This window comes from Emys orbicularis, chromosome 10 (assembly GCF_028017835.1).
Source record: "Emys orbicularis isolate rEmyOrb1 chromosome 10, rEmyOrb1.hap1, whole genome shotgun sequence".
NCBI lineage: Eukaryota > Metazoa > Chordata > Testudines > Emydidae > Emys > Emys orbicularis.
In genome coordinates this window covers 48,217,960-48,231,410 of record NC_088692.1, presented here as the reverse complement: position 1 = coordinate 48,231,410, position 13,451 = coordinate 48,217,960, and the positions used below count along the sequence as shown (strand labels likewise).

The 13,451-nt window shown below is 51.4% G+C and overlaps 1 pseudogene; it reads left to right on the top strand.

The window, feature by feature from the left end:
* LOC135885064 (paired amphipathic helix protein Sin3a-like) overlaps positions 1-4,615 on the top strand; it is a 41,963-nt pseudogene extending 37,348 nt beyond the window's left edge.
* Positions 4,616-13,451: the final 8,836 nt, after the last annotated feature.

Below are 13,451 nucleotides of genomic sequence, written 5' to 3'. Positions count from 1 at the left end.
GGAGAAACCCCAGAACCGAGGGCTATCTTCTCCCCGGCCATAGTTTGAAACTCCCTGCCCCATGGGGTGTTCCCATCCTGGCCCAGGCAGGAGCCATGGCTGGCCAGCAGGGTCTGGGAGTCAGAAGTGAGTCATTCCTGGCAGGCAGGGGGCAGTGGCAAGCAGACAGGGGGTGGACTCCACAAGAGGGAGGAAAACACCCTTCCATGGGAGACCCGGCTGCTGGAGGAGATTTCCCCCACCACTCCCTCACCAGCTGCAGTACCGCCGGCAGGGACTCTGAGTAGCCCCAGCCAAGGGCAAGGCTGGGGGTTGCTCCGAGCCTCATTTGGTGCTAACTCTGCAGAACCCAGCCAGGCGAGAACATTCTTTGAGGATGTAAGTACCAAGCAGGGCAGGCCCCATGGCACTATAGGGCTCCCCACAGGGGGAGATGCTCAGGACCTGCCCTCACGTGGAGGGGGCTCAGTGTCCGATGCAGGCACATTCCTGGATTTGTGGGGCAGCTCAGCTCCTCTGCTAGGGAAGGCAGGGATACAATCATTCTTGGGCCCTGGGCCCACAATTGTTCAGCAGCCCTGGGGCCCAGCAGGAAGGAGAGGAGTTTGCAGAGAATTGTCCTGTCATTTGAACTAGCTGAAACCTCTCCGGGCTCTGCAGTTGCCAGGCTGATTCCCAAAGCATGTGAGGGCCTGAGCCTGTCCCCCCTAACCACCCTGCGCCCCCTGTCTGCAGGAGAACAGCGGCCTGAGGCGGGCCTCCATGGAGCTCTCTGGCCACCTCAGCAAATTTGTTTCCAAGAAGAAGAGCATGGGGACGCTGCTCATCCACCTACAGGACGGGGACCCCCAGGTGGCCCAGGTGAGTGCAACTGAGGGATCATAGGGGCAGGGGTGGCTGGGGGCATTCTAACAACATGGCAAAGGTGGTACAAACTCCCCCCTCCAAGCCCTAGATCTCCTCAGTGCTGCCCTATTGCACCCAGGACCCCCCACTAATCCAGCCCTCCCCCACCCCACACAGAGCTCTGCCAGCCCTCAGAGTGTAGCTGTGGGGTAGATCTGTGGGGTTTCCTTCTCCTCCTCCATTCCCCACAGGCACCTCCAGCCTCCCTGCCCAGCCAGCCTCTCCGCAGCTATGGCTCCATTTTACAGCCTGCCCTGTTTAGTGGCGAGGCCCAGGTCTATCTCTGGCCCCTAGCAAGTGACCTAACCCAAGCAGGGCCTCAGGGAAGGGCAGGTCGCTTAGGCTGACTGGGTCTCCATTGCTGCTGCCCTGCCCTCACTTGTGTGCTAGCTCCTGTCTGGGAATGACCAGCCTCCTGCAGCAATCACCCCGCCCCAGTGGAGTAGCAGCCCCCAATAGTGCCTGGGATTGAGGGGAAGCCAAGTAAGTTGGTCACCGGTCAGTGCTTTTAACCGCCCAACAGGGACCCACAGGGAATAGCCCCTTCCCTGCTCCAGGAGTGTCCCTCCCCGGCCCCAGCACTCGGGCCTGGCTCCCCTCAACCCAGCCAAGCTGGAGATGGGGACTGTGGGGGCCTGGGGAGCAACCGTCAGGCCAGAGGGGGTTCTGCAAAGAGGTGGTTCCTTGCTGCTCTGGCACAGCGGAGTCTCCCCAAGCCACACAGAGCCTGCGAGTTGGCAGCCCGTTGCACTCAGGGACTCACCCAGCTCCCTTCTCGCCCTCTCTGGCAGGCGTGCAGGGTGGCATTGCTGCACTGCGCACCCTTCCTCAGCTACCAGCCCCTGCGCACACTTGTGCGGAGCCAGCTAGCCGAAGGGGCGGCCCCCGCCATCCCCGCCTTCCTGAGCGAAGCCTGCAGGACCCTGGTGAGTGAACTCTGGGGTGTGGGCCCTGCAGGACTGGGGGGTGGGAGGACCTAAGCACACAGGGAGCTTCCCTGCTCCAGGGAGCCCCCTCACTGACTCAGCCCCATCCCCTGCCCTTGAGGGTGGCTCCCCTACAAGTCATCTCTGTCCCATGGGAGGAGTCAAGGGGGAGAGGGCTCTGACAGCCAGGGGTTCCTCACCTCCCTAGCAGGCAGCTCCCCTCAGCCTGGGGAGGATGTGTGGCTTGGGACTAACTGGGTTCTTGGCTTCCCAGCTCCAGGACTGCCCAGGGAGGCTGAGCAAGAAGGCTGCCCTGAGAGCAGCAGCTGCCCAGCAGCTGATAGGTAAGAAAAGAGCTGGAGCTCTACTTCCTATTATCCCCCCCTGCCCCATGAGTCCGGGGCCCAGTGCCACATGCACACTGCCAACAGGGGGGAGGGGCTGGCCTCCTCTGCCCACACACAAACACACCCAACTCCCCTGCCACTGGTCTGGAGGTATATATTGTCATCAAATTTGAAATAGTTGTGTGTGAGGATAAAGTCACAGAGCTCAGCAACCAGTTGCGCTGTGGCATCATCAGGTATAATGTTCCTGACAGCTTGTATTCCATCTGTGTGTGGGATGTTTGTATAGAGAGCCTCTACATCCATGGTGGCTAGGATGGTGTTTTCTGGAAGGTCACCAATGCATTGTAGTTTTCTCAGGAAATCCGTGGTGTCACGGAGATAGCTGGGAGTGCTGGTGGCGTAGGGTCTGAGTAGGGAGTCCACATATCCAGACAGTCCTTCAGTGAGGGTGCCAATGCCCGAGATGATGGGGCATCCAGGATTTCCGGGTTTGTGGATCTTGGGTAGTAGATAGAATAACCCCGGTTGGGGCTCTAAGGGTATGTTGATTTGTTCCTGTGTAGGTGTAGGAAGTGTCCTGAGTAGATGGTGCAGTTTCTTCTTAGTGTATTCCTCAGTGGGATCTGAGGGAAGTGGCCTGTAGAATTTGGTATTGGAGAGTTGTCTGGCAGCCTCCTTTTGGTAGTCAGACCTGTTCATGATGACAACAGCACCTCCTTTATCAGCCTCTTTGATGATGATGTCAGGGTGGTTTCTTAGGCTGTGGATGGCATTGCGTTCTGCACGACTTAGGTTATGAGGCAAGCGATGTTGTTTTTCCACAATTTCTGCCTGTGCACGTCAGCGGAAGCATTCTATGTATAGGTCCAGACTGTCGTTTCGACCCTCAGGAGGAGTCCATGTGGAGTTCTTCTTCTTGTGCTGTTGGTGGGAGGGTATCTGTGTATCAGTGTGCTGTTCAGTGTTATCTTGAAAGTATTCTTTGAGTCGGAGACGGCGAAAGTAGGCTTCCAGATCGCCACAGAACTGTATCATGTTTGTGGGGGTGGCAGGGCAGAAAGAGAGTCCCCGAGATAGGACAGACTCTTCTGCCGGGCTGAGTGTGTAGTTGGAAGGGATATAGACAAACACTAAAAAACACTTTAAGGAGATCAGAAGCCTGTGAAAGAACGGGTGGCTTCAAGAGAGCAATTAAAGATGACAAGGACATTGCTGAGAAGCTAATATTTGTGTGTGTGTGTCTTCTTCCTTTATCACACAGGTTGTTGGAGAGAGATCTGTCCCAGACCGGTTCTCTTCTAGTAATAGAGGTACCATCGGGGCTTGAGATAGCAGCAGAGGCGGTCCCAGACCAAGCTGATAATTTACAAAGTAACTCCCCCAAACACTTCTTCGAGCTGGACTTCATCCTGCTCTTAGTAGTATAAGGGCCCTACCGTCAAACAAACCCCAACCCCACCCCATGACCCCTTAAACTCCACCCCTTGACCCCTTAAACCCTGCTCACCTGTCACCGGAAGTCCCGCCCCATGGGGGTATTACTTCTGGGGTCAAGGTGGTGGCCACCTTGACTGGAAGCAAGGTGTGTCATGTGACCCCTCTAGGAGCTCCTCCCACTGCCCTCTACCAATCAGGATGAGCTTTGCTCCCATAGGACCGCCCGGAGAGGAGATTTGACCAATCAGGGGGAGCACCAGGGCAGGGTGACCCATCCAGAAGTGGGTCATATGACCCTTCTAACAACTCCTTCCACCTCCCTCTACCAATCAGGATGGGTTTCAGCTGTTGGGGACCACCCCTGAGAGGAGATTTGACCAAAGGTGAGGAATTCTGGGGTGGGTGACCCGTCCGGAAGTGTTTCGTGTGACCCCTCTAAGAACTCCTCCCATCACCCTCTATCAGTCGCGACGGGGTTTCGGCTGCATAGGACCGCCCCGAGAGCAGATTTGACCAAAACAGGGCAGGTTCTGGGACGGGTGAGCCGCCCAGAAGAGGGTCGTGTGACCCCTCTAAGAACTCCTCCCAGCGCCCTCTGCCAATCAGAGCGCAGCACCATCACCCCATAAGTCCCAGCGCCGGGCAGAAGAGTCCATCTTTTACCAAGAACGCATGTTTTAGAAATCGTGGAAATATGGACTCCTTCACCACCCCGATGACAACTTTGGACTTTGTTTTAGCCCCAAGGGTCTTCGACCATCCACAGAGAAAGCGCTACATCAGAGACAGTTCCGAGGAGGAGGCGGGAGTGACCGAGGGGAGCCCTTTGGCCCAGCCATTGATGGACACGCCGGAACCCAAACGCTGATACAAATTGTTGAAGAGGACTCCGAGGATGACGGCTATGAGAAGTTTAGGAGGAGGCTTGGCATGGAACTAACTGAGCCAGTGCCACGTCATGAGCGTAAAAAAGTCATGCGGACTATTTATGTATAAGGGCCCTACCGTCATGCGTTACTGTTTATGCTGTCCTTAAACACTGCCTTAGGGAAAAGCTTTTAGAAGATTGTGAGGGCTGTGTCATAGATGCACCAGCCCAATGGCACCATGGCTGTGTGACTTGGACTTCAGTGGATATAAAGTGCAAGCTCCGGGGCCTGTGTGCTGAGCTGTGTTTGGAAAGTTTATTAAACATTGTTATTGCCGTAGGTTATGCTATGCAATGTCTGTGCCTGACCCAAGAACATTTAGCGCAAGGGGTGACCTTGTTAAATGCTGTTCAATTCAGTGGAGACCCTGACGGTGTTTTAAAGAAAACGACCAAACTGGAAGATGCCTGCTTACAGCGTTATATTGACCGTCTAGTCCGCACAAAAAGTTACAGAACCCTGCTTAAGAAAAAGACTATTTGTAAGAAATCTAAAGGGATTAAGTTAGAGAATGGTGAGGGGGCAAACATGCGATATAAAACTTGGTAGCTGTAAATTTAAAAAATAACAACAACATTGAAAAGGGCTTTGTGACTATCTGTGTTTCTGTTAGAAGGTCTCTGGCCCTTAAGTGAGCTAAAAGTTTTAATGAAGCATCTTAGTTTGTTTTCAAGAAGCTGTATGTCTTTTAAATAAAAAATAAATTGTTTGTGAGAACGTAGCTCTTGTGTTTTTGTGTAAAAGAGAACCATTTACCGCAAAAAGCTGAAATGTATGTTGTGGGAGGGAAAAAATCCTAAAAATGTGTTTACAATAAAACAAAAAACAAAACAAACAAACAAACAAAAAAACCACCAGGGATAGTTTAGACATGTGTTTGAGTACAATAGAGCTGACTTATCCTGTTGAACCAAATGGTTTTAACCACACCCCCACTGAATAGCCAGGGTGACTGTGATTACTCACCCTTGTTGTCATAGGGTTACATTTGATGGGTGTGCACCCACAGTAAGGGGGGTGGGTGGGTGAGGATGGTGAGTTCTGATTAATATGAAATGAAATAAAACCTCAGGAATTCGCAGATGCTATTGGACAGTTTAAATAGGACCCCAGGAGTTGGTAGAATGTTATGGGTCATTCGTTCTAGGAAACACCCCCACCCCAAACTTGAAGCATGAAAGAAACATGTTTTTAAAAAAAAAAAACAAGCCCCAAGACGTTCATTGATCTCTGCAAAGGGACCCCACTTGGAAATGTTTAATACTGTAAGAAGGCCCTACAGAAAAATGTATTTTAACTAAAAGGAAAAAAATAAAGCCCAGTTGTGCAGACAACTTGGTTCCCCCACCCCAGATGGCAAAAGGGAATGCTAGGGGAGGGGTGCCTAAAGTCCTTAAGTATCTATTATTTCAGAGCTGTGGTGATTAAATTAACCTGCTAACTACTATTTTGAAGTCTGTTTGAAACAAAGAGTTAGATCAGGGGTCTCAAACTCAAATGACCACGAGGGCCACATGAGGACTAGTACATTGGCCCAAGGGCCGCATTACTGACACCTCCCCCTCACTGCCCTCGGCCCCGCCCCCACTCCACCCCTTCCATGAGGCCCCGCCCCCATTCCAACCCCTTCCCCGAAATCCCCACCCCAACTCTGCCCCCTTCCTGTTCCCAGGGGGTGCAGGAGGGGTGTGGGGTGTGGCGGGGGCTCAGGGCAGGGGGTTCGGCTGCAGGAGAGGTTCGGGGGGGTGGGCTCCAGCCCGACGCGCACCGGGGGCAGGGCAGGCTCCCTGCCTGCCTGTCCCCACGCCGCTCCGGGAAGTGGCCGGAACTTGGGGGAGGAGGGGCACAGGGGTCTGTGTGTTGCTGTTGCTTCAGGCACCCCCCCCAGCAGCTCCCATTGGCCGGGAATGGGGAACCGCGGCCAATGGGAGCTGCTGGGGGCGCTGCCTGAAGCAAGAGCAACACACAGACCTCTGTGCCCCCCTTCCCCACGTTCCGGCCGCTTCCCAGAGCGGCGCAGGGGCAGGACAGGCAGGGAGCCTGCCCTGCCCCCGGTACACGTCGGGCTGGAGCCGCTCTAGGTAAATGCTGGGGGGCGCGGGGGAGCCACAAGGAGCTTGCGGGCCGCAGAAAACAACCCCGCAGGCCGCATGTGGCCCCCGGGCCGGGTGTTTGAGACCCCCTAAGTTAGATGGTATTAAAACCTCAGGTATCAACAGAAACTCTCTTGAATTGCTGCTGGACTGCAAGAGGAGGAGCTTTGCTCCCTGTTTTTAACTCTGAAAATATATATTCTGTAATGCCACTCTTTGGCCATGCTGTCTTAGTAAATAATGGTGCCTGTCTTTATTGCAGTGTGATCTGTTTAGCATGGAACCAGTAACTTTAAGCAGCATTTGACAACTAGGCCAAGGTAAAAAAACATTTTCCACTATAGTTGTGCTTAATAATGTTAAATTAAAAAAAAAACAAAAAACTTCAGGTATTACACAGGTTGTATAGGGATTAGGGGGTAATACTAACTAACATTTTTGCTTGTTCTTTAACCTGAAGGCCCAAACAAACATGGGGGGGAAACAGAACAACCATGTGCCTTTTAAATGCATGTGGGTTTATTAAAAAGTATTTGGTTGCAAACTTGGTTTGGTGTGTTTATAAAGCTGCTGGGTTTTTTTGTGTGTGTTTGTGTTTGTATGTGTATGTGTGTGAGATAGGGGTCTGTGCAAGACATAGGTGTGACGGGTTGGATCACAGAAACCCCCTGGGAGCTGCCACCTGATGTGCCCAGACTACTTCTAGCCCTGCTTTCCCTGCCAGCTCAGGACTCCAGCACCCTGTCTTGCTGAGCCAGATGCTCCCGTCTGCTCCAACAAAGATCCAGGGTCTGAATTACTTGCCCCAAAGCTGCAGGTTTACCTGAAAGCAGCTAAGAGAAGTGTTCCTGTCTTTAACACTCAGATGCCCAACTCCCAATGGGATCTAAACCCAAATAAATCCGTTTTACCCTGTATAAAGTGTGACAGACCCAGACCAGTGGGGTACAGGAGTCTGGTAGAGGGCAAATATACTGGTCACTGGATGAGTAGTTTTCTGTTCCCTGAGTGACCAGAGCAGGGGCTGCACTAGAGTAATCAGGAACCTGCTAGAACCAGTTAAGGCAGGCAGGCTAATTAGGACACCTGGAGCCAATTAAGAAGAAGCTTCTAGACTCAATTAAGGCAGGCTAATCAGGGCACCTGGGTTTTAAAAAGGAGCTCACTTCAGTTGTGGTGGGAGTGTGAGGAGCTGGGAGCAAGAGGCGCAAGGAGCTGAGAGGGAGAGGGTGTGGGAGTGCTGCTGGAGGACTGAGGAGCACAAGCGTTATCAGACACCAGGAGAAAGGTCCTGTGGTGAGAATAAGGAAGGTGTTTGGAGGAGGCCGTGGGGAAGTAGCCCAGGGAGTTGTAGCTGTCATGCAGCTGTTACAGGAGGCGCTATAGACAGCTGCAGTCCACAGGGCCCTGGGCTGGAACCCGGAGTAGAGGGCGGGCCCGGGTTCCCCCCAAACCTCCCAATTGACCTGGACTGTGGGTTCTCCCAGAGGGGAAAGTCTCTGGGTGTTCCCCAATCCACATGGTGAATCTCTGAGGCAAGAAAATCCGCCAATAAGCGCAGGACCCACCAAGATAGAGGAGGAACTTTGTCACAAAAGCTTATACAGGGTAAACTCATAAATTGTTTGCTCTCTAGAACACTGATAGAGAGAGATGCACAGTTGTTTGCTTCCCCAGGTATTAAGATATACTCTGAGTTAATTAATAAGTAAAAAGTGATTTTATTAAATACAGAAAGTAGGATTTAAGTGGTTCCAAGTAGCAACAGACAGAACAAAGTAAGTCCCCAAGGAAAATAAAATAAAATGCGCAAATCTATGTCTAAACGAACTGAATAGAGATAAGATCCTCACCAGGTCCAGAATGCTCCCTTTGACAAACTAATCTCCTTTTAGCCTGGGTCCAGCAATCACTCACACCCCTTGCACATTGTCCTTTGTTCCAGTTTCTTTCAAGTATCCTGGGGGGTGGAGAGGCTCTCTCTTTAGCCAGCTGAAGACAAAATGGAGGGGTCTCCCAGGGGTTTAAATAGACTTTCTCTTGTGGGTGGAGACCCCCTCCTCACTCCTATGCAAAGTCCAGCTCCAAGATGGAGTTTTGGAGTCACCTGGGCAAGTCACATGTCCATGCATGACTCAGGTTTTACAGGTAGCATCCATTGTTTACATGCTACCTTGAACGTCCTCAAGTAGACTTCTTATGTGGATTGGAGCATTCCAAGATCCATTGTCCTTTAAGTGTTTCTTGATTAGGTACTTAATTTCAACATTCCTTTCTCCAGGAACTGACCAAATGCTCTACTAAGGTTATTTAGAAATCAAGCCAGTACACAGCCAACATTCATAACTTTGAATACAAAAATGATACATGCATACAAATAGGATTAATACATTCAGTAGATCATAATCTTTACGGAGATATGTTACATGGCATATGTAGCATAAAACACATTCTAGGCATATTTCCATAAAGCCTTATGGGAGGTACCATCACAATAGGTGTGGGTATTTTAAAAGTATTTGGTTGCAAACTGTTTGTTTTAAACTAACAGGACTTTTTTTACTGTGCAAATGTGCTGTGTTTTTAAAACGGGTTGTTTGTTTATAGGGGTTTGAAGCATTTGGGGATAATACTAACTAACATTTTTGCTTGTTCTTTAACCTGAAGGCCCAAACACACATTTGGGGGGGTGGGGGGACGGGGGACAGAACATCCATGTGCCTTTTAAATGCATGTGCGTTTATTGAAAAGTATTTGGTTGCAAACTGTGGGTGCTTTAAACTGGTGGTATGTGTGTTTCAAACTAACAAGGGTTTCTGTGCAAAATGTGTTTTAAAATGGATTTTAAAAGCAGTTTGGTTTTTATTCTGCAAAATGAGATGTATTTTTAAAAAAATGTTTGTGGGTTGTTGTTTTTTTAAGTGGTAGAAATAAACTCAAAACCTGCGTTTGCTGTACAGCCTGAAATGGATTATTTTGTTTTAAAGCTATGACTTTCTAAATAGAAAAACACCCTAATGAATATTTTATTTTTTTAAGTTTATAAGACGGTTTCATGTGTTTTATAATAATGTTGTTTGCTCCAAAGTACGGTCAAAACATGAGAGATGCTTAGACCAGAGGGTAAACAAGCTCAAAAGAAAAAGGAAAGAGACAGCTGAAAAAGAAAATTCACCAGCATCAGTGACGGATGGATGGATGAAGCCCAGTAAAATATATTTTGCTTATTGGTTTGGTTGTTTTATGAGGTTTTGTATTTTAAGTAAATACATAGGTGTGGGTGAGAAAGATGGTAAAGTTCCGTTTTGTAAAATTGCCCCTCCCCCCATAGTGATACCAGTCAGTTCTGTGTTCTTGGGGAACCAGGGTGCAGTATCCAGCCTGACTCATGAAAGACACCCCTCCCCCCCACCAACCACCAGCCTTTACTTAAACCAAAACCCATCAGAGGAAAAAACTTGCAGAGAGCAGTGAAGGGCACATAGGAGACACACCTAGACCCCTCCTGACAAGGGTGCTGAGATTAAGACATCTCCATTAGCATACAGAATGGAGAACAGAGACAACTCTCCTAGCCTCATTTGCATGAAAGATGGGACAGGGAGACATCTCAATTTGCATACAGAATGGAGAACAGAGAACCGCACTGAACTCTGGGACCAGAAAAAGCAGGAAAGCATTGCATCATGGGAATCTCTGCTCCAGATGTTAAAGAACCTATGCCTGCTCACACCCAGCTCAGCAGTTATCAGACTAATTCTAGTAAGGAATCTTTGATTGATCTCCAAAATACTGAAGCAGCCTAGTTGCATTGTGAGCTCCCTGGAAGAGAACATCACCCATAGCCAAGAGTGATCAGCTCCTATTGTCTAGCCCAGGGGTCGTCAACCTTTCAGAAGTGGTGTGCCGAGTCTTCATTTATTCACTCTAATTTAAGGTTTCGCGTGCCAGTCATACATTTTAATTTTTTTAGAAGGTCTCTTTCTATAAGTCTATAATATAGAACTAAACTATTGTTGTATGTAAAGTAAATAAGGTTTTTAAAATGCTTAAGAAGCTTCATTTAAAATTAAATGAAAATGCAGAGCCCCCCGGACCGGTGGCCAGGACCCGGGCACTGTGAGTGCCACTGAAAATCAGCTCATGTGCCGCCTTTGGCATGCATGCCATAGGTTACCTACCCCTGGTCTAGCCTAAAAAAACCCCTTGAGTCATCAGTTTACCTAGAAACAAATCTAGTGTTCTTCCTTGAACCATTGTATTTTCTCTACAAAAAATCCCTACTCACCCTCCAGTAACGGTTCTGATGCATAGACCCAAGCTCTGCATCAGTTCCACTGGGACTCCATCTCCTGACTGATCGTGCTGGGGGCTCTGCCTGTCTCCTGCCCTCAGGACCCTGAACTACCACCATCCCCTGGGAACCCTGACCAGTTCAAGCTTCAGGGAGTGGTGAGATCCCCTTCTTTCTCTCTCTCTCTCTCTCTCTCTGTTTTCCTCTCTACCTTAGGTATTAACCTTTAATTATGTATGTTATGTTGGTTTAGCTCTCCTTGTGTAGTGATCACTATTATTCAATAAATAACTTGTCTTCTTTTACCTAAGCTAAAGATCCCGGCAGCGTCCAAAATACTGTGGGGTTTGCTCATCAAGTAGGTTACTGCCAGTACAATTGTGATGTGAGAGTGGGGATAGGGATGTGCTGAATCTGGGACACATAAGGGTAACAGTTTGAAAGTGCTGCTTGACCCAGTCCATGGAGCCCAGGGGCATATAAGGAGAGGCAGCTTGGAAGTGCTGCTTCATCCAGCCCTAGATTCTCTCCATCCAACTCCATTTCTTCGTGTTGTCCGGCTGTGTCTTTGTAAAACAGGTCGGCGGAAAATTGCGTGGCGAGGGTGTAATAAAAGGGTTTCACTTAAAAGAAAAATGGAGTATGCAGAAAAAATATACCTGGTGCCCAGCCGCCAATTGGAGCAAATAAGGGCTCCCCCTCCGGCAGAGGAAAATATCAGAATGATCTGTGTAAAAAATATAGGTTTTTTTTGTTTTGTTTTTTAAAAGAACAAAAACCCCACCAAATATCAGTTGTCTTTAAACCCCTCACCTGGAGTGCTTTATTGGGTAACATGGCTATGAAAATCATTGCAAGATACACATATCTGGGCTTGTTGAAACATGTTTTGAGCAAGGCTAGGCATGCCCAAGAATTTAAATTTATTTTTTACAAAATTCATCACCGTCGGTCGTTTTGCACTAAGTCGTTAGAATACAATTTTAAAATCCGGTCAAAAGATAAACCCTTGCTACGATGATGTAAGAAAAACACGCAGTGATCGCCGCAGGCGACGGAGTGGGGCCCTGTAATTGTCTATTGTGAAACACAATGTCTGTGGCAATTTTGTTTAAAAATTTCATAATGCTTTTAGGAAACAACACACTGTTCGGGGGATGCCCATATGAGTCAAAAAACGCTCCACGGTTACGCTCCGCCAGATACAAGGCGAGCCAGTGTTGACCCGGTTGGTTGTGTGGATGCGTGTTGACCACCAAACCTAGGGGTCTCTGAGACAGCTTGCCTCCAGGGAGCGAGTCGCAAGGGAACACATCTAAGAAATTCTTTTTCGTGTAAGGGTCCGTTGATAAGACACGTGAGAGCAGCACAGTGTCCATGTTCACATGTAGTCAAACAGAACGTTTCTCCTCTGATTTATCTCTATGACATTGTCAAAAACCCCAAACACGATCATATTGACGGTGACCCTTAAAGCCTTCCCAAAACGTATTTCTGCTCTCAGGTTCTCGGTTTTAATCAGGGAATAGTGATTGGCGCATTCCTGGTTGGGAGACAGGTCAAAGGCAAACAAGGTGTAACCCTGTGCAAACTCCTCACGGTCGATTAACAGAGAACGATCTTTCATGTGATTACCAGCCATGTGTACCAGATTCATGCAGGGCCGGCTCCAGGCACCAGCCCTCCAAGCATGTGCTTGGGGCGGCACCTGGAGGGGCGCGGCGCTCACCTGGGGAGAGCGGGGCTGCGGCGGGCTCGCCGCCCTCCCCCCGGCGCTCCAGCCGTCAGGGAAGACCGGGGCCGCCCTCCCCCCGGCGCTCCGGCCGGCAGGGAAGAGCGGGGCCGCCCTCCCCCGGCGCTCCGGCCAGTCGGGGAGAGCGGGGCCGCGGCCGGGCTCTCCGACATCCCCCCGGCGATCCGGCCGGCAGGGAAGAGTGGGGCCGCCCTCCCCCGGCGCTCCGGCCGGTCGGGGAGAGTGGGGCCGCGGCCGGGCTCTCTGCCCTCCTCCCGGCGCTCCGGCCGGCCGGGGAGAGTGGGGCCGCGGCCGGGGTCGCCGCCCTCCCCCGGCGCTCCGGCCGGTCGGGGAGAGCGGGGCCCCGGCCGGGCTCTCCGACCTCCCCCCGGCGCTCCGGCCGGTCGGGGAGAGCGGGGCCGCAGCGGGCTCGCCGCCCCGCTCTCCCCGGCGCTCCGTCTGGCTGGGGAGAGCGGGGCCGCGGCCGGGCTCGCCATCCTCCCCTCGGCGCTCCGGCCGGCAGGGAAGAGCGGGGCCTCCCTCCCCCGGCGCTCCGGCCGGTCGGGGAGAGCGGGGCCCCAGCCGGGCTCTCTGCCCTCCCCCCGGTGCTCCGGCTGCTGGGGAGAGCGGGGCCGCCCTCCCCCGGCGCTCTGGCCGGTCGGGGAGAGCGGGGCCCCGGCCGGGCTCTCCGCCCTCCTCCCGGCGCTCCGGCTGGCCGGGGAAAGTGGGGCAGCGGCCGGGGTCGCCGCCCTCCCCCCGGCGCTCCGGCCGGCAGGGAAGAGCG